Source organism: Myotis lucifugus, unplaced genomic scaffold (assembly GCF_000147115.1).
Source record: "Myotis lucifugus unplaced genomic scaffold, Myoluc2.0 scaffold_4, whole genome shotgun sequence".
NCBI classification, from domain to species: Eukaryota; Metazoa; Chordata; class Mammalia; order Chiroptera; family Vespertilionidae; genus Myotis; species Myotis lucifugus.
Window position 1 is genome coordinate 10,610,243 of NW_005871052.1, and position 20,722 is coordinate 10,630,964.

Sequence of the window (20,722 nt, forward strand, 5' to 3'; positions counted from 1 at the left end):
GCTAGTGACTGCACGTGGCACTGGGCGGGCGGGCGGGCGGGAGGGTCAGTTGGCACCGGCTGACGTGTGAGCACGGCAGAGGGGCTGTGCTCCTCCGGGACTTGCGGTCCTTTGGGGAGGCGATGGGGCACTCTGCTCCCTTAGGTGCTCTGTGTGGCCTCCCTCCCGCGTCCTGGAGGCCTGTGTGCGGGTCACACGCACCCCGCTCACCATGGAGGCAGGGGTCCGGCCCGCGGGACAAGCACAGATTCGGTGAGGACACGCTCAGCTCTGCTTAGGAGGGTTTCTTTTCTTTCCTTTTTAGCGTGAAGATTTCTTTTCCTGTTCAGTGTGATTTTTTTTAATGGATCCACACTGTTAACCGATCGAGACTCCACTGTGATTCACTCACTCGTTTACTTAATCGACCACTTTTCAGGGATGTCTGTAAATTCAGTGTTACACGTGATGCAAATAGCGTTGATCTGAGGAGGGACCAGAAGTAATTCTATTCCAGATGCTGAAAGCAAGAAGAATTGTTATTTTTAAGTACTGATAAGCCCCAGGACATTTAACATTAAAAATTACCGTAAATATATTATTTTAAAGAAAATACAAAGGCTGACGCATACCAAAAAGATTCCCAAGCAGCTTCATTTTAAAAAGCACAAAGATTCTGGCTAGAAGCGCCTGGATCTCCATGTTTTTCGTCCTTGCTGAGCTCAATAACGTGTGGCTGCGTTTAGAGATACGAATGTCACTGACAGTTACGGCACCTGCTGCTTGTAGGAAGGGAGACTTACGCTGCCGCGGGAACCCTGAGCGTCAGCGTGGTAGCAGAAACAGAGGTCAGTGTGACATGCTGGTGAGTCGCGTTGGTTAAGGAAGAGGGAAGTTATCAACATAATTACTCAACAGCACAATTCCTCTTGAAAGGAATCTCACATGGGCAGGGTTTTTAAGATCGGGGTATCATGACTTATCAACACTGTATTCCTTAGGTTGTCTCCTGGGACGTGGGGCTGTGACCAAATACATTGTTCTCTCAGGAGTGACTTCCGCTCATTGATGGCAAAATACAGTTTGATAAGCAAAACCCATGTGTGTATAAATGTTAATTTTATGGCAGAAGTTTGGAGATTATAATTCTAGCATTTGCTCTAAGTTTGGGTCTGTATTGGACAAATATGCACTATGCTTTCAAATGATTTGAAAATCCGTTTTCTTTGCCTCTTTATTTTGATGGTGGTTTGATCTTCTTTTTAAAATCACTAAACTCCTGCTCTGGTAGCCTGGACACGACCTGAGGGGTCTCAGAGGCTTGTGCTTGGGCCGCAGTGGGCAGGGCTTTGACGATACGGACTAAAGATGAAGGCACCGGGAGTGCACGCTCGCGCTGCCGCCTGGAGGACTGCTGTGCTTCATGGCGACCACACCCCGTGCCGCTGGTCCTCGGCGGCTTCAGGTAACTCTCTGCGCTCGGACCCTGGAGTTCCCGTGCTCATTTCCACCCGAGTCCTCACTTCTCTGACGTTCTTGGTCCTGTTGAAACATTTCAGTATAAAAGATACTGCGATGTGAATACCCAAGAGAAAAGCCATCATAATGTGTACGCTGGTCATGAAGATCAGTGTGGTACCACTTTTTAAAATAAACCATCATGCCCTTCAAAAAAAATAATAACTAAAATAAAATATAGAATAGGAAGAGAAACATGAGAAAAATAAGATAAAATGGAAGAAAAATGGGAGATATGAAAGAAAAAGAAAAAAAACTAAGCAAAATGTAATACAAAATAAAATATTTAAAAAGAGATTTTTGAAAAATAAATAAAAATAAGTAGAGCTGGCCCCCACAAATTTTTGTGCCTCCTGCAGTTACCCGTTGGATCTTCTATTTGTGGAGCTAGGTGGATTTTGCTCTGATGTTATCTGAAAGGTCTTTTGGTCCTCCCGTTAAGTTCTCTGTTGTAAGCCAATGTCAGTTACTGTCCCTGCTTGGCCTTCAGCAACTGAACCCTAAGTAGTTTGGTGGGCAGGACATCCATAGCACAGAGGTGGGGTCTGGCTCGTTCTCATACCTTTAATGTCCCTGCTGTGAGCTGTTCTAACCTCCCCTATGGAACTTGACTCTGGGGGGGATATCCAGGACCTGGTCAAAGAGGTTTAAACACTTGCATTAGGTGTGGTGCCCATAGCTTGTAGGAGGGATGGTGGGCAATTTTTCTCCTTCCCAGTGCTGTGCTGGCTGAACTCACTGGGGAGATCAGCTCTGCTTCCTTATAATGCGGCCAAAGCGCCCTGGACAAGCCCATCTGTCTCTTGAACAAAAGCCCACCCCAGAGACACAGTTTCAATACTTCAGCAATCCCTGGTTCCCAGGAAGCCCCTCACCACTACCCCAAGTTGCAGAAGATAAAAAAATCAGCCCTGCTTGTCACTCCAATCTTTAAGCTTGGCTGTACCCCACTGGGTGAGACCTCTACCCAGGCTCTGACCTGGCCAAATGTCCAAGTACTCTGTGCTGTCAGACCAAACAAATGGGCACAGATTTCCAGCTCAGACCCATTTCCCTTTGCCTCATGTCACAATACAATGGGGCCAACCTACCCATTGCGCAGGGGGAGATAGGGATGCAGCCCATGCATGCGAGGTAGGCAAGACTAATCTTCCTTATGAAGCCATGCTGTTCAGCCCCCATCCAGGTCTCTGCCCAAAGTTATTTCAGCAAATAAAGGGTCCTTCAGATTCACTGCTGAGTGTACAGATCAGACTCCTTTGCTGCCTGGAGCTCTGCCACATGGCCCTTCCCACAGACAGTTTGTAACTAACTTTTCTGTTGCTCTGGATTGGGGATCCCTGCATAAGGCTGAGACACTACACTATCAAGGGGTGGGAGTTCCGCTGCTACACGTTTTCTCCAGCTTCCCAGCCATGCAGTTGTGTGAGTTGGCTCACCCTTTCCATGTCTCCATCTGTCTTTTCTCAATGTTCCCAGCTAACAATATTTCAGATCAGGTGCACTTGAACGAGTTTTTCAAGTTGAATGCTCTGCAGTTTAGCCACAAGTCTGGTCTGGTGTTGGGAGCAAGTATATGGAGCTTCCAGGTACTCTGCAACCATATTTGGAATCCATTCATATATTTCTTCACTCAAAACTCCAAGAAAAAGTACAGTGCCTTTTGTATATGTTAGATTTACCTTTCCTATCAGAAATTGGGTCATAGGGAACTTCTATCAATATTATAATCTGACTAGAGGCCCGGTGCACAAAAATTTGTGCACTGGCGGGGGGGGGGGGGCCCTCAGCCCCACTTGTGCCCTCTCGAAGTCTGGGACCCCTCGGGAGATAATGACCTGCTGGCTTAAGCCCACTCCCAGGGAGCAGAGGGCAGGCCCAATCCCTAGGTGCAGCCCCTGGTCGGGCTCAGAGCAGGGCCGATTGGGGAGTTGGGGCGCCGCCCCCTGTCACACTCAAGGCAGGGTCGATAGGGAGGTTGCGGCGCCACCCCCTGTCACGCACAGAGCAGGGCCTGTGGGGGAGGGGGGGTTGGGGCACCACCCTGTCACACACAGAGCTGCAGGGCGATCAGGGGGTTTGGGCACTGCCCCCTGTCACGCTGATCCCGGTGCCGGGAGGCATATTACCCTTTTACTATATAGGATAGAGGCCTGGTGCACAGGTTGGGCCGGCTGGTTTGCCCTGAAGGGTGTCCTGGATCAGGGTGGGGGTCCCCACTGGGGTGCCTGGCCAGCCTGGATGAGGGGATGATGGCTGTTTGCATCTGGTCACACCCCCTTCAGGGTGGGGGTCCCCACTGGGGTGCCTGGCCAGTCTGGGTGAGGGGCCTCGGGCCGTTTTCAGGCTGGCGGGTGACTAAAGCTCCCAACCTGTCCTTTTTTCCTTTTTTTTTTAAATTCTGGGCCAGCTTTAGCTCTGAGGCTCAGCTCCAGCTATGAGACCTCCGCTGCTGAAAGCAGGTTTATGGCCTTTGTTTACCTTCTATATTTGAAACAATGTTGCGGTCCGGCTGGCTGAAGCCTGGCTGACTAATGCAGGTTTCTGGGGGTTTGTTTAGCTTCTATATTTGTTACAATGTTTCTTAGAGTTGCAGCTCAGAGGCCAGCAAGGCAGGCGGGGAAGCTTGGCTTCCTCCGTCACTGAAGCAAGCAAGCCTCATGTTCGCTTCAAGCTGCCTGGCTGCCGGCCGCCATCTTGGCTGGCAGTTAATTTGCATAGCTCCCTGATTAGCCAATGGGAAGGGTAGTGGCCATACGGCTAATTACCATGTTTCTCTTTTATTAGATAGTGAAGCAGGGGGTCCCTCGGGGGTGAGGACGACGGAGCCCCAACACGCTAGGGCGTCTGCATGCACAACTCCGGGGACCAGGTTCAGTGACGCAGATCTGTTTTATTGTGGAACTACAGGGGTATATATAGCATGAGGGGACCAATCAGAGGGAGACATGTTGCTATAGGCGACCAATCAGAGGGAGACACGTTGCTATAGGCGACCAATGGCTGAAAGGCTGGGGTACTGTGCACGTGGCTCTAGGAGTTAGTTCAGGTGGGTGTTGCTACTTCCTGGTGTGCCGAGGAAGCATGTCATGGTGGAGTGTGCTCACACCATTGCATCAGCCGCAGCTCTGAGACATACTTCCCGAGCTCTACTACAAGATAGGATAATACAAAAGAGCCAAATATATTTGTGTTAATAAAAGGTTTTTATTCGCTTCTAATGTTAATCTTATCTTCACAGCCACTGAGGTGAGTAGCATTTGAAAACTAGGTCAGTGTTGCCTGGATGGTGTAGATCAGTGATTGAGCATCAACCTATGAACCAGGAGGCTTTTTGTTTTTGTTTTTTGGTTTTCGTTGTCATGTCTCCTTTATCATTTTTAATGTAGTTATTTGATTCATCTTATTTTTAGTCAAGCTAGAGGTCTGTCAATATTTTTGATCTTTAAAAAAATAACTCTTTCCCAACCAGCATGGCTCAGTAGTTGAGGGTTGACCAATGAAGAGGTCACGGTTCGATTCCTGGTCAGGGCACATGCCCAGGTTTTAGGCTTGATCCCTAGTGTGGGGCGTGCAGGAGGCAACCGATCAATGATTCTTCCTCATCATTAATGTTTCTATCTCTATCTCCATTTACCTTCCTCTCTAAAATCAAAACAAACATATTTTTTTAAAACTAGGTTAATGTAATTATTACATATGTTACAGTGGCTATTTTCCTATAAATTTAGGTGTCTGTCACTGAATTTCTTAAGGTTTTGTATCCTTCATTGTCAGAAAGTATTTCAAGGTTTGTCACTGCTTTGTGGGCATGTTAATCCAAAATGTGTTGTCCTTTTGAATTGATGTTGTATTGCTTGCATCACATTTTTGGTTCTGATAGAGTTAAATATGCTAACCTGATGACTCTGCTAGTGAGCCAAAAATACATTTGAGGAATTTCAGGGGTGTTTGTTTCAGTTCTTGATTTTGTGAAATTACAGGTTCTGGCACATGAAGTTTGACATTGGTGTTTGTGTACAATATAGTGTAGTGCTGATATAAAATGTGTTTGATTTGATAGCTTTACTTCTTAGCTTCATTCTGGTTTATCAGTAGCAATTTTAAAATTTCACTAGCAAAATAAAAATTTATGATGATTCCTTTACATCAGGTACCAGATTGTGTTTCTCCTAAAAGCAGTCAATCTCAAAGGAGTCCATTACTCCATATTTGAAAATTATCTGAGGCAGTATATTGTAAAAGGCTTAATGTACTATTCCAAAATTTCCAAGTATATTTCATATGTTTTTTACTTTTGTTGCAGTAACTTTAGCTTTTTTAAAAAAATTTAACATTGCCCCAGTAATCACATGCCCTATGGTAAGCTCACATAGATACCAAAAAGCATAGTAAGGGTTAATATACTATTACTATAGTTGTGTCCTATTTTCCAATTTATATTTTTATTACCCAGGATCCATATTTATCATGCAGTGATGAGTTGTGTTTTAATTTTGCTGGTGTTCTCTACATTTGAGTTTCATCTCACTTTTAGTTTCAATTTTTTTGTTTGTTTTGGATGTACTGCTACCTGCCATATTAGTAAACCCCAGGTCCATTATTTGTTATACTGTCAATGTTGATCAACAAATGCATCCCAGAACTTTACCGTGGTGAGCAGTCACTTCTTCCATCTTGCTGTCATTATTTTTGAAAATAGTATTCATCTAAAACATAGTCGCCAAGGTGATTCAAGTATATTTAAAATATCTTAGACTTTTTCACCATTAAAAGGTGTTGGTTTGCCCTGACCGGTTTGGCTCAGTGGATAGAGCGTCGGCCTGTGGACTGAAGGGTCCCAGGTTCGATTCCGGTCTGGGGTAGGTACCTTGGTTGCGGGCACATCCCCAGTAGGGAGTGTGCGGGAGGCAGCTGATCGATGTTTCTCTCTCATGGATGTTTCTAACTCTCTATCCCTCTCCCTTCCTCTCTGTAAAAAATCAATAATATATATATAAAGATGTTGGTTTTCCACTGCCTTGTATTAGTAGCGAATAGTCATATTTTTCTATATGTTACTAAAAATATATGCTGGCTAGCTACTGGCTCAGCAACCCCTCTGTATTGAGGATATAGTCATGCTAAGATTTTTTTTTTTTTACTACCTGTGATCAAATGTAGGATTTTTAAGGTTCTCTAATGGCTCCTCTTCCCAGAGTCTTGCCTCTGCTACTTCTCTACTAGATCATTACTTAGCCAAACTGTATTATCTTTTGACTTCATGGTATTGCTGAAAAACTGTCTCCTAGTGGATGAAAATACATCAATGGTAGGGCTAATCTCCATGTAGTATTTCTTTATACTCTTTGCTTAGATGTCTATATGTTATGTCCATACATATTGGGCAGCTCGGTGCTGAAACAAATACTTTAAATTCATTTATGGCCGAGACAGTGGTAACCATTATTTGGAGGCAACCTGCTATTGGGTTTATAGCTAACAAGTGTCACCTCAATTTTGTACTAAGAATATTAATACTTTGTAGTAAGAACACCTATTATAGCAACCCTGCTAAATCAGAGTAATTATGAGTAAGGTAATTAACTTAAAAATAACAACTGTTATTATGATATAAATCATAGATTATAAAACACCCCTTTAAAGTTCAGTAGCTTTTAGTATATTCATAGAGTTGTGCAACCATTATTACTGTCTCACTATACAACATTTTCATCATTCCAGAAATAAGCCCCATACCTATTTGCAGTCATTCGTTATTTTCCCCTTTTGCTAATCCTGGCAAACACTTTTTATTCTATGGATTGGTCTATTCTGGACATTTATATGAATGGAATAATACTATGTGACCTTGTGTCTGGGTCTTTCTTAGCATGTTCTTAGTGGTTTATCTGTGTTACAGTACAAATTTCATGCACCAGGCCTCTAGTTCAGTACTTCATTCCTTTTTAGACTGAACTAGAGGCCTGGTGCATGAAATTTGTGCACTGGAGGGGGTTGTTCCTCAACCCTGCCTGCACCCTCTCCAATCTGGGACCCTCAGGGGATGTCTGACTGCTGGTTTAGGCCTGATCCCACAGGGATATCCCTCTCACAATCTGGGACTGCTGGCTCCCAACAGCTCGCCTGCCTGCCTGCCTGATTGCCCCTAACCGCTTCTGCCTGCCAGCCTGATCACCCCCTAACCACTCCCCTGCCAGCCTGATCAACACCTAACTGCTCCACTGCCAGCCTGGTGGCCCCCAACTACCCTCTCCTGCCGTCCCGGTGGCCCCCAACTGCCCTCCCCTGCTGGCCCGGTCACCCCTAACTGCCCTCCCCTGCTGGCATGATTTCCCACAAATGCCCTCTCCTGCTGGCCATCTTGTGGCTGTGGGCACTGCCATCTTTGAGAGTGTGGCAGTCAATTAGCATATTCCCTCCTTATTGGCTGGTGGTGCCACCATCTTTGTGATGGCATGAGGTTCAATTAGCATATTCCTTCTTTATTAGATAGGATGATATCCTATTTTGTCTATAATAAATAATGTTGCTATAAACACTGGTGTACAGTTTTTATGATAACGTATTTTCATTTCGTTGGACATACAGTTAGCATTGGAATTGCTTTGTGATATGGCAACTTAATTTTTAACATTTTTGAGTAATTAGCAAACATTACTAAAGTGGCTGTACTATTTTACATTCTCACCAGCATGTAGGAGGATTTCATTTTATCCCCATTCCCACTTGTTATTTACTGTGTTTTATAATAGTCATTCTAGTGGATGTAAAATACCATTGTGATTTTGACTAGTATTTTGGTGTTGAGCAACTTTTCACATACTTATTGACCATTTGTATTTATTTTAAGAAATGCCTGTTTAAATCCTTTGTTCATTAGAATTGGGTTATATGTCCTTTGTTTTGTTGTGAGAGCTCTATATAACTGGATAATAGATCCTTATTAGCTATGTGATTTGCAAATAGTTTTCTCCCATTGAGGTGTGTTGTATTTTTTTCTTCTTGATGGTATTGTTTGCTGCACAGAAGTTTTTAATATTTTGTTTTGTTTTTCCAAGGAATATTTAATAAGGTAGATAACACATGCTTTTCCAACATGTATTTTTATATCATAGAAGCTAAAGCAAAACATCCTGTGCATATTGGGTGAAGATAGCCTGCTCATTGTGCATACACTGAGTGCAATTTTAAAAATAGCATAATTTTAAAAAGTACTGTAATTATAATTTCAGAGTTTGGAATTTGAATATCTCCTGTCTCCATATGGGAAAAGAAATCCTTTAAACATCATTTGAAGCCAGAACAAAAATTCCATAGCTGTATTCTTAGAATCACTCTGGAGAGTCTTCATAATTCAGGCAATACAGGGGAAGCTTCAATTCAAACTTTTAGAGAAAACATTGCAGCTAGCATGATCTCATCAACCAGGGGAATGTTGGTGGAAATCACAGTGCAGGAATGAAGAAGCTGCTTCTTTACACAACAGTTATCCCATACACCTACTTCTGCTGCTACCATTGCCTCAGCTGTGTTCAAGTCCACACCCACAAGTTGGCCTGTTTATGAATGTTCTGCTTGAACTTTAACTAGTGTTTCTTTGGGAATAATGAGAATGCATCAGCAAATGCTTGAACTGCCCTTTACACTGGACTTATATTTAATCAGGGTGTCTGCCATTGGCACCTCCACTGCAACAGCACCTGGAACTATACAGCTATCATCAATAGCATTCTCAAAAGCCCTTCAAGCCATCTCTTATTGCACCTTTGATTTAAATGAGTGTGTGCTTATTTGATCCTTTGACCAATAATGTGACAAAGCAAGGATTGTTACATTTCTCAATAAAGGTTAACTTCTCTTCTCCCAATGTATAGTCATAGCCAAGTCCTCATGTCCCCAACAATCAGGATTTAGGTAATCAAAAGACTTCAGAGCTACCCCACCACAAGCAATAGTCAGCCTTTCCATATTTCTTTTTCTTCCTCTTTCTTTCTTTCTTTCTTTCTTTCTTTCTTTCTTTCTTTCTTTCTTTCTTTCTTTCTCTCTTTCTTTCTTTCTTTCTTTCTTTCTTTTTCTTTTTTCTTTCTTTCTTTCTTTCTTTCTTTCTTTCTTTCTTTCTCTCTCTCTCTCTCTCTCTCTCTCTCTCTCTCTCTCTCTCTCTCTTCTTGCTCTGCGCAAAGCTACTCTGCCTTCTTTTGCAAGAGCATCTAAGAAAAATGGGCCAATTCCCTTTCGATTAGTAACAACAAATCCTTTATCTGAGTCACCACAGACTTTCTTTCTCAGTTCCATTATTTTTTAAACTGTATCATCAATAAATTTTCTTTCAGCTTTTACTAAATTGTCTCCTCTGCACTCTTGTAAAAAATGCCAGAATTCACATTTGTTTTTTCATATTCTGACAACACATTGCATGTGAGGATATATATATATCTTCTACTCTTTTTTTTCATATCAGGATGCTGCGCCCCATGGTCTAAAACAAGACCTCTGATTAAGCTTGTATTAGTTTCAGATTTATGTTTCATCACCATGACCTCAATTATGAAGAGTTCAATAGGTTTATCATTTTTAAAAAAATATATATTTTTATTGATTTCAGAGAGAGGAAGGGAGAGGGAGAGAGAGAGAGAGATACATTAATGATGTGAGAGAATCATCAATTGGCTGCCTCCTGCATGCCCCCTACTGGGTATTGCACCCAAAATCTGGGCATGTGCCCTGACCGGGAATCAAACAGGCACCCTCTTGGTTCCTGGGTCAATGCTCAACCACTGAACCATACCGGTCAGGCTCATCTTGTTTTTTGTTTGTTTTTTAATGGCCAAAATAGAGTCAACTACAGCCTCTGTTAAGACATCAGCAACTTGCCCTAGCCGGTTTGGCTCAGTGGGTAGAGCATCGGCCTGTGAACTGAAAGGTCCCAGGTTCGATTCCGGTCAAGGGCACATGCCTGGGTGGCGGGCTCGATCCCCAGTGGGAGACTTGCAGGAGGCAGCCGATCCATGATTCTCTCTCATCATGGATGTTTCTATCTCTCTCTCCCTCTTCCTTCCTCTCTGAAATCAATAAAAATATATTTTAAAAAAGACATCAGCAACTTGCCCATGAACTTTAGTACACAGAGAGATGTTCTGGCCACATCTATGAGTATTTTCCTGTCCATCTCTTTGCTTATTTTGACATGTTGAAAAAAATGAAGTGCCTTTTCCTTTACAACTTCAAATCCTTCTGTTATTATTCTGGGATGAAGACCTTCAGAAATGTAGAGATCTGCTTGTTTCAGTAGTTCTCCAATATTTAGGATATTGGAAGTGGTACCAGCACCAGTTATGACATCCTGGGCTGTTGCTGCTTTGGCTATTAAGGAGGCTGTGGGGTATTGAATTTGCACTTCATGAAGAAGCACATTGCCATCTTTAGTAAGCTTGATGTCTCCAGTACCAGAAACAAACATCTTCATGGTGCCCTTCGGACCCAAGTTGGTCCTCAGCACAATTTGCAGGCCCCAGACAGCTTGGATGTTGACTGCCAACACTGCCTGGGCTCAGACTACTTCAGCTTTGCGGTTCAGGGTCTTCATGGCTTCCATAACTGAGCCGGCAAAAGAGGAAGAGACCCACTGCGAAGAATGACCAAAGCTGGGTCAGCATGGCTGGAGGCCCTATCCAGATCTTCTGGAGAAGTTTTTAATATTGATGAAATCCAATTTATCTGTTTTTGATTTTGCCACTTTTGATTTTGGTATCATAACAAAGAAACCATTATCTAACTTAATTATAGCTCTTACATTGACATCTGATCTACTTGACATTTATTTTTGCATATGGTATGACATTAAGGTCCAACTTTAATCTTTTGTGTGTACATATCCAGTTGTCCCAGCACCATTTGTTGAAAAGATTACTTCTTCTTGAGTTATCTTGACACTCTTATTGAAAATCCATTGATTCTAGCCAACCATTGTGGCTCAGTGGTTGAGCATTGACCCAGGAATCAAGAGATCGCTGGTTGGATTCCCAATCAGTGCACATGCCTGGGTTGCTGGCTTGTTCCCCAGTAGAAGAGGTGCAGGAGGCAGCCAATTGATGATGTTCCTTTCTCATCGATGTTTCTATCTCCCTATCACTCTCCCTTCCTCTCTCTCTCTAAAAAATCAATAAAAACATATTGGGGAAAAAAAAGAATAACATTGATTCTAAATTCAAGGGTTTATTTTTGCACTTTAAATAATATTTAATTTATCTATATATTCTTATGCTGATACCATACAGTCTTTATTATTGTAGCTTTGTAGTAAATTTTGAAATCAGGACATATAAATCTTCCAACTCAGTTCTTTTTCATTATTATTTTGGCTATATTGAGACCCTTGGATTTCCATTTGAATTTTAGGCTGATTTTGTTAATTGCAATAAAATGATCTGTAATTTTGATAACATTATATTTGAGCTGTGGATCACTTTGTGGAGTACTGTATTGCCATGTTAACTATTGTTGGGGAGCACAAAAGACTTGATTGGAAAGTCGTAAGGAGGACATTCTGATAAAAGGGAAGTGTGTGGAAGGCCGCCTGCCCTGTTTATCAGAATTCCAACTTAGGGGAGACTTAGGGGAGTGTCGAGGCGGTGCCCCTAATTATTCCTTGACCTTTCCAAACAAGCCTGTGCATATGCAGACCCCTGGGTGTTTACTGGAATCCTTATGCATAATCCCTGGGTGACCTTGCCTAGAGGACAATGTATGTGTCCTCCCAGGTTTACTCACCCTACTGATTGTATCTAAAGATAAAAATTCCAGTAAAGGCCTAACGAGGCAGGCAATAGAGACTGCCCCTGGCTACTAAAGCCCTTAGCCCTCTCTTGCACAGTCAAACTGTGTCTGAGTAATCTGTTCATCTGTCATTCAGGGGCTGCTGGGCAGCCTCGGCAAGGTGATGCCCCATGTGAGGAGGACCAAGGAACGCAACGAGATTAGGCAGAACCCTCGAAAATGAGGAGGAAGGAAATGAATGTAACCTTGCAGTAAGTCATTGGAGCCCGCTTGAGATTTCCAAGTTCAAGGGAATTGTTTTTCAACCAAGGTTTCACAATAGGACAGCAACTATCCACCAAGTAACATCTCTGTTATTTAAAAAGTCATTAAACGCAAATGGTGTCTATAATTTATAATCCTTGGTTCCCTGATGATGGAACATTAGCTGTTGATCTCTGGGAACAGGTAGGCAGGAATTTTTATTTTTTTATTTCTTTTAAGTATATTTTATTGATTTTTTACAGAGAGGAAGGGAGAGGGATAGAGAGTTAGAAACATCAATGAGCGAGAAACATCGATCAGCTGCCTCCTGCACACCCCCTACTGGGGATGTGCCCGCAACCAAGGTACATGCCCTTGACCGGAATCGAACCTGGGACCCTTTGGTCCTCAGGCTGAAGCTCTATCCACTGAGCCAAACCGGTCAGGGCAGTAGGCAGGAATTTAAAGAGAAATCAGGGAGATTCCGACCAAGATGGCGGCATAGGTAAACACCAGAGACTGCTGCTGCAAACAACCACTTCAAAAATACAACTAAAAGACGGAACGGACATCAACCAGAACCACAGGAAGGCTGGCTGAGGAGAGACTCTTCAACTAGAAGGAAAGACAACAGCATTCCGAGGCTCAGAGGAGGCGCAGTGTGGAAAATTTAAAGGTATGGAGGTGCGCGCGCAAAGCGGGCTGGTGGCTGAGGGCGCAGTTGTCGTTTTCAATCAGGAGGGAGTCTCAGACTCTGAGCTCCAGATCCGGGCGAGTCTCTAGGGGCCCAGACTCAAACGGGAGAAGAGGGACTGTCTGGCTACGGTCCCTCCGAGGTTTGCAGCGATTGCTGGGTCAGAGAGGCAGAGCCCCTGGGGACAGACTGAGAGCAGCCATAACTGCTCCCTCCGCCCGCCCAAGCCCTGCGCAGAGCCATTTGCTGGATCGCCTCAGGCAAAGGCTAGATTAGCACCTCCACAGAGGACAGAAGTTTTCCACACAGCTGATTCTCACAGCCAGTCGGCCTGGTGGTCAAATCCCTCTAGTATTAACTACAACAATCAAGGCTTAACTAGAACAAGACTGCGCACAAAGACCACAAGGGGGTGCACCAAGAAAGCATAAAAGATGCGGAGACAAAAAAAATGACAGAAATGGAGGATATGGAGCTAAAAAACGCAATTTTGAGGGCTTGCAATAAACTTGAGGAGAGCCTCACGAAAACTAATGAGACCCTCGATGCTATGATAAAGAAACTAGAAATTAAGCATACACGGACTGAAATAAAGAATATTATACCCAATAGCAGACCAGAGGAGCACAAGAATCAAGCCAAAGATTTGAAATGCGAAGAAGCAAAAAACACCCAACTGGAAAAGCAAAATGAAAAAAGAATCCGAAAGTGTGAAGATAGTGTAAGGAGCCTCTGGGACAGCTTCAAGCTCACTAATATCAGAATTATAGGAGTGCCAGAAGATGAGAGACAGCAAGATATTGAAAACCTATTTGAAGAAATAATGGCAGAAAACTTCCCCCACCTGGTGAAAGAAATGGACTTACAGGTCCAAGAAGCGCAGAGAACCCCAAACAAAAGGAATCCAAAGAGGACCACACCAAGACGCATCATAATTAAAATGCCAAGAGCAAAAGACAAAAAGAGAATCTTAAAAGCAGCAAGAGAAAGAGACTCAATTACCTACAAGGGAATACCCATACGACTGTCAGCTGATTTCTCAACAGAAACTTTGCAGGCCAGAAGGGAATGGCAAGAAATATTCAAAGTGCTGAATGCCAAGAACCTACAACCAAGATTACTTTATCCAGCAAAGCTATCATTCAGAATTGAAGGTCAGATAAAGAGCTTCAAAGATAAGGAAAAGCTAAAGGAGTTCATCACCACTAAACCAGTATTATATGAAATGCTGAAAGGTATCCTTTAAGAAGAGGAAGAAGAAAAAGGTAAAGATACAAATTGTGAACAACAAACATGCATCTATCAAAAAGTGAATCTAAGAATCAAGTGAATAAATAATCTGATGTACAGAATGAACTGGTGATTATAATGAATCAGGGACATAGAAAGGGAATGGACTGACTATTCTTGGGGGGAAAAGGGGAATGGGAGATGCGGGAAGAGACTGGACAAAAATCGTGCACCTATGGATGAGGACAGTGGGTGGGGAGTGAGGGCGGAGGGTGGGGCGGGAACTGGAAGGAGGGGAGTTATGGGGGGGGGGAAAGAGGAACAAATGTAATCTGAACAATAAAGATTTAATTAAAAAAATAAAGAGAAATCAGGCTCAGGGAAAACGAGTGCCTTTGTCATTGAAAGGGTGAGGGCTACGCCCTCCATCTTACCCCGGATCCTCCATTTTTGGGCAGCCATGTGCTCGGCAATGAGCTTCTTCCCGGAAGCCCAAGCCTCTGCTAGCCACACCTAGGATTTCTTTAAACTAACCAATGACAATAAAGGGAAGTGTGCACCATAGACACAACCACATCCTGTGTACTTGCGCCTGGCCAATCGGCAGGGCCCACAGTCCTCTCTCCTCCCCTTACTCCAACCCCCCTATAAAACCCCTCTTCCCACAGGGCTAGCGCTCTCTCTGCCACTTGCCGCTGTGTCGGCGGGAGCCCGAGCTAGCTCGAATAAAGACTCTTATGCTTTTGCATCAGACTCGGCTGGCTCCCTGGTGTGGTTTCTTGGGGATCCTGAAATCTGGGCATAACAGTCATCTTTAACTATATGAGCTCTTGTTAGAGCTTCACTTTGCCCACTTCATATTGAGGATCAAAAGCCTACAGAACACCAGGAGGATTTACCACCACCCACTCTTCCTGAAGTAGGGCCTATAAAGCCTGTAATACCTAAGGCCCCCAATCATCTGTCTTCCATGTGGAAAGGCTCAGAAAGAAAAAAATATGGGAAATAAACATTTAAACCCCCAAGTCTTTTTCCTAGGAGGATTAGACCTGTAGAAGTGCCCGCCAGCAGGCTGCAGAAATAGCAATGGGGGCCACTCCCATTTTTGTAAAAAATAAAATAGTACTTTAGCATTAAAGCCACTGAAGGCAAGTGAGTTATCCCTGTTACAAAATTTGCCACAAGAATGCCTTGGGTAATAATAATTGGCTTTAAAATCTCAAAGTTGTTAAGGCAAAATAAATATAACTAAAATGAAGGGAATATGCCTAAATTATATATGCCTAAACATAGTTTTCCAAAGTCTTTGGTAACTTAAAACTTTGGAGTTTACTTAATTAAATAGCAAAAGTTATTAACTAGGCATTTTGAAATAAAAGGATACTGAAATATTAATGTGAATTTGCCTTTTATGGGGAATCTAGAGGTGGGATTTGAATCTGTTAATGAATGTCTTGTATTTTAATTGAAATATCTCTTGAAGAGAACCAAGATGGCGGCGTAGGGAGCGGACCTGTGTGTGCTGCCACCTAAAAATTAAGGTTTCTAACTAATGGGAAAGAGATTATGGTTTTGGTCTAATGCAGCGGTTCTCAACCTGTGGGTCGAGACCCCTTTGGGGGTCGAACAACCCTTTCACAGGGGTCGCCTAAGCCCATCGGAAAAACACATATATAATTACATATTGTTTTTGTGATTAATCACTATGCTTTAATTATGTTCAATTTGTAACAATGAAAATACATCCTGCATATCAGATATTTACATTATGATTCATAACAGTAGCGAAATTACAGTTATGAAGTAGCAACGAAAATAATTTTATGGTTGGGGGTCACCACAGCATGAGGAACTGTATTAAAGGGTCCCGGCATTAGGAAAGTTGAGAACCACTGGTGTAATGGAAAGCATGAGGCATGAAGATGCATTTTGAGGGAAAAAAGTGGTTTCTAGAGCTGGTTATTTCTGAAAGTTGTAAGGTTTCTGGAGAAAGATTTGTGGAAGTTGTAGAAAGTTTGTGAAAATTGTAGAATTTTGTAAAGAGAAATATTGAAAGGAAATTATATAAATGACGCAGGCCAGTAAGCCAGGACAAATGGAATAGGGAAACTGAGATGGTTAAACAGCAATTTGGAGCCATCTAGTAAATCCTATCTTCCCTCAACCAAGGACACTTAAGAGTCAATGATTTGCATTTTGCCTCCCTAACCAGAGGGTATAACTAGAAGGTAAATAGCTTATATCAACGTACCAGGGAGACTGATAGCAGAAATCCAATTAGTGTCATTTTCTGACCATACCCAAGGACAAATGAAGTTAGAGAATAAACTAGTCTGTTAATAGAGATAAGATCTTTGTTTTTCTATCCAGGAAACAAAAGTTCTATAAATTATTAAAGTGGTTATATTTCATATTAATCAGCTATTTCTTAACAAAAAGCCATCTCTTAATCATGGGAACTGAAGTTTGCTAGCCTATGTTTGTATTTATCTTTTGGTAAAATAAATTGAAAAATCCTTCCAGTGTTTGGATTTTAAGAAACTTTTTCTTGATCTAGAATTGGCTTTAGATCATCCCAATAGGCCCTGGAATGCTTCAAGTATTTGTTTTCTCTCTCATGAAGAAAAATTTTCTGCTTAAGGTACATAGGAAGCTTTGTCAAATAATAACTATATTATGCTTTCATTTATAGCTCTAATTGTTATTCTGGTCTCCCATCCAAGTACTAACCAGGCCCGACCCTGCTTAGCTTCCGAGATCAGACGAGATCGGGCGCGTTCAGGGTGGTATGGCCGTAGACTTATTCTGGAATATTGTGTTTTGCAGAAAGGACAAGATTCCATGTCATTTGCAAGTATTGCTGATTCTTAAACTTTTTGTTTTTCAGATATAAGGAAGCATTTTTAAAGAAATTTGGTAAATTATGTATTTCTCTCCCCACCTGTCCCTCCAGTGTTTGGCAATTCTTAATAAGTGGCAATACGTTTCTTTGCATGAATTCAATAAGACCTGTTTCCAATTATAGCTGAAGTATGGTAGCAATCATCTCAGGTAGAAACTATAGTTTAACTTTAAACCTGCTGTTTGGCTTCTGTACTTATTTGCTTTGTTTAACAATAGAAAAGTTATTTTAATTTTCTGAATTATATAAATCAGCCCATTTGATTGAATACCCTATTGATTGTAATGTGAATATCCCATTGGTTGTGGTCATACTGGTCTTAGAAAGCACAATTTCCTTTACCTGGGAAGGACAGCACAATTATCCCAAGACCCGAGGGCTCTAGATAATGTGTTTCTGTCAATTCAGTGATCTGGAGACCCAAAACTATAATTTAGACATGCTTAAGTAAACTGCTTCTGCTTCTGTAAACTGCTTTTTGCAAACCAGGTTCCTCATTCCAAACCCTGGGATGTAATCAATACCTTTGTGATCTTTGCCTATATAAATCTGGTGTTGGGGCTGGGGAGGGCACTATGAGATCTGGGAGAGCGAAATGCCCCCTCATAGTCCTGGATTTGCAATAAATATGACTCTTTAATTCAACTTCTTGAGGCGTCCTTGTGTGATTCGCGGGGTACATTACAACATAGCTATATTAACCAAGATAAAAACTGAAATTGAGGAGATTACAAATGGCGACAGAGTAGGAGGATGCTGCACAGACATGCTCCCAGGAACAAGCTGGAATTACAACTGAAATACAGAAAGGCTTCCTGAATAATCAATGGCAAACTCACAGGAGAGAACCCTGACATCCAAGGACTGAAGATGGAGACCACATAAAGACTGGTAGGAGCCCTAACTGGTTTTGCTCAGTGGATAGAGTGTCGGCCTGCGAACTGAAGGGTCCCAGGTTTGATTCCGGTCAAGGGCATGTACCTTGGCTGTGGGCACATCCCCAGTAGGGGGTGTGCAGGAGGCAGCTGATTGATGTTTCTCTCTCATCGATGTTTCTAACTCTCTATCCCTCTCCCTTCCTCTTTGTAGAAAATCAATAAAATATATTTTAAATATATTTAAATAAAAAGACTGTTAGGAGGGGCAGAGGCATGAAAGGGCTGGCCAGGTACCCACAGACAGCAACTGAAGTCCTGGAGAGATATCTCAGCTGTGGGGGCATGCCAATAACTCTGGGATCTAATCCTGAAGCTAGGCTCCCCAGCAGAGAGCACCAACTGAGGAGGGTATCCACATAACATCTAGCTGTGGAAAGCAGTGGGGTGCTGTCTGCCAGGGAGTGGCAGCTGAAAATTCTGGCACCTTCTAAAAGGGCCAATGCACAAAAATTCCCTGTGGAGCCACCCACCTTGTGCTCTGGCAGAAGGAGGGTGAAGTGGACTGGAGCTTTGACAGCAGAACCCAGGACTGGGGACTAAGGGGATAGAGCTCTGAAGGCAGACACCCCAAGTTTCCTGGGCTGAGTCATTCCCTCACACAGCAGAGGACATCTTTCCCACACAGACATCTGCCTTTCTTGGGGGGAAGACAATCTACACACCCTATTAGAAAACACCTTGCCCTGAGGCCCTTTAAGAGATTAAAAGTAGCAATTAGCCTCTGTAGACAGAGGCGGTGTCTGGAGGCTTTGAGTCTTTGCCTGATCCAATTAGTCAGAAACAGCCTTTAACACTGTTCTGCATTAGAGATTGAGAGATATAGAGGATCTACCTACAACATAGATACAAACCCAGACAACCAAAATGAGGAAACAAAGAAACAACCCCCAATGAAAAAACTAGCAAATTCTCCAGAAGAGATCAATGAAGCAGAGATAAGAACTTTCTCTGAAACAGAGTTCAGAGTAATGATGGTAAAAATGCTAAACAGTATGAAAAAGGGTATAGTAACTATGAAAAAAGAACAGTCTGAGATAAAGAATGACATAACACAAATAAAGAACACATTGGAAGGAATACACTGCAGATTAGGGGAAGCTGAGGATCAAATCAGTGAATTAGAAGACAGAGTTGAAAATATCACTCAATTAGAGAACCAAAAGGAAAAAACAATTAAAAAACAGGAGGACAGCATAAGGGAGTTGTGGGACAATATGAAATGTAACAATATTAGAATAGCAGGTGTGCCAGAAGAGGCAGAAAGGGAGAAAGGAATAGAGGTTTTTGAAGAAATAATGGTAGAAAACTTCCCTAAGTTGGTAAAGGAAAAAGTCACACAAGTTTAGGGGGGCACAGAGAACCCCAAACAAGGAGAACCCAAACAGACCCACTCCCAGACACATCATAATTAAAATACCAAACATTAAAGACAAAGAGAGAATCTTAAAGGCAGCCAGTGAAAAGAAAACTGTTACCTACAAAGGAGTTCCCATAAGGCTGAAACTTGATTTCTCATGAGAAACTCTACAGGCCAGAAGGGAATGGCATGAAGTACTCAAGGTAATGGAAAGCAAGGATCTGAGACCAAGATTACTATATCCAGCAAATAGACAGTCAAATAAAGAGCTTCCCAGACCAATAAATAAATAAATAAATAAATAAATAAATAAAGGCTAAAGGAGTTCATCACCAAGTCAGTGTTATAAGAAATGCTAAAGGGAGAGAAACCAAGATGGCGGCATAGGTAAACACCGGAAACTGCTGCCTCGCACAACCACTTCAAAAATACAACTAAAAGACAAAATGGACATCATCCAGAACCACAGGAAGGCTGGCTGCGTGGAAATTCTACAACTAGAAGGAAAGAGAAAAGCACACTGAGACTCAGAGGAGGTGCGGAAGTAAAGTGCGGAGCTAGGCCTCATCTGGGCACCTCCAAACCCCAAACAAAGAAGAGGAATCTGCAGATCTCTCCATAGCTCCTGCTGGGTAGGCTCAGGCAGAGGCTAAATTAGCACCTCCTTAGAGATCCAAGAGCCAGTGTACCCAGTGGTCAGAGTGGGACCATCCAGATTACAACTCCTCAGATCCATAAGGGACACACTCAGGTGGCAGACTCAGTGAGCACCAAAGCCCCACTGAAGCAAGTCTTGCCCCAGAAGGGTGTCTCCAGCACAGAAGTTCCCCCACTGCAGACACAACAATCAAGGCTTAACTACAACAAGACTGTGCACAAAGCCCACAAAGGGGTGCACCAAGAGTGTCCACCTCAGGTAATTGGGGAGGCTGAGCCACTGGGCCCTATAGGACACCTAGCACACAAAGCCACTCTATGAACACAGGGAAGCATAAAAAATGCGGAGACAAAGAAACAAGTCACAAATGACAGAAATGGAGGAAAGCAAACTACTGGATACAGAGTTCAAAACCACACTTATAAGG

General features: G+C 42.7%; 2 pseudogenes; both read right to left on the reverse strand.

Annotated features, from left to right (window-relative positions):
• Nucleotides 1–8,880: 8,880 nt before the first annotated feature.
• LOC102428838 lies at nucleotides 8,881–11,092 on the reverse strand (annotated as a pseudogene).
• A 6,031-nt stretch (nucleotides 11,093–17,123) lies between these two features.
• Nucleotides 17,124–17,240, reverse strand: LOC111823041 (annotated as a pseudogene).
• Between the last annotated feature and the right edge of the window lie 3,482 nt (nucleotides 17,241–20,722).